This window comes from Temnothorax curvispinosus, unplaced genomic scaffold (assembly GCF_003070985.1).
Source record: "Temnothorax curvispinosus isolate PA1 unplaced genomic scaffold, ASM307098v1 QBEX01006906.1, whole genome shotgun sequence".
Classification (NCBI taxonomy): Eukaryota; Metazoa; Arthropoda; class Insecta; order Hymenoptera; family Formicidae; genus Temnothorax; species Temnothorax curvispinosus.
Genome location: NW_020216686.1, coordinates 1 through 638, shown reverse-complemented (window position 1 = coordinate 638; position 638 = coordinate 1).

Below are 638 nucleotides of genomic sequence, written 5' to 3'. Positions count from 1 at the left end.
TACAAAATACAAACAATTCCGTATAAAAACTTTTATTAATTTATCTATTTCGGCTAAATGCATGGTGTAAAAATAATTAATTAATTACTATTAAACGAATGACTCACAAACCTTTTCAATTGCACTTCAAAAGTCTTCATACGAAATACAAACGATTTCATATGGTAGATTCTTTCCCGGATATTCATTTCCGGTCAAATACATACGAATGAGATAAAGGCTGGGTTCGTCTTGACGCTTTCAGCGCTGTAAGCATCATTCTATTTTTGTTGCACATCGAACATCAAACGAAGATAGAGCAATGCTTTCAGCGCTGAAAGCGTCAAGATAAACGCAGCCATAGGCTGCAGTCCATTTAATGCTATAAATGCTTCGAATTCTCTTCTCTTTTCTTTCAATGAAGAAAGAAGAAGACAAAGAACGCTTCGAAGCATTTGTAACATATCAAATGGATCGCAGCCATAATCGACCGGTCGGTCGCGCGCGGACACGCGAGATTCTTAAAATTCACACCGCCAGACGGATAGGCAAGGCTCGAGGATAAGCCAGGAAGGCGTGGATGGCCCGTGAAGGCAGAAATGGGTACACGGGAACTATATATTATTTAAGCACTCGGATACAGAGCACGCGGAGCACGC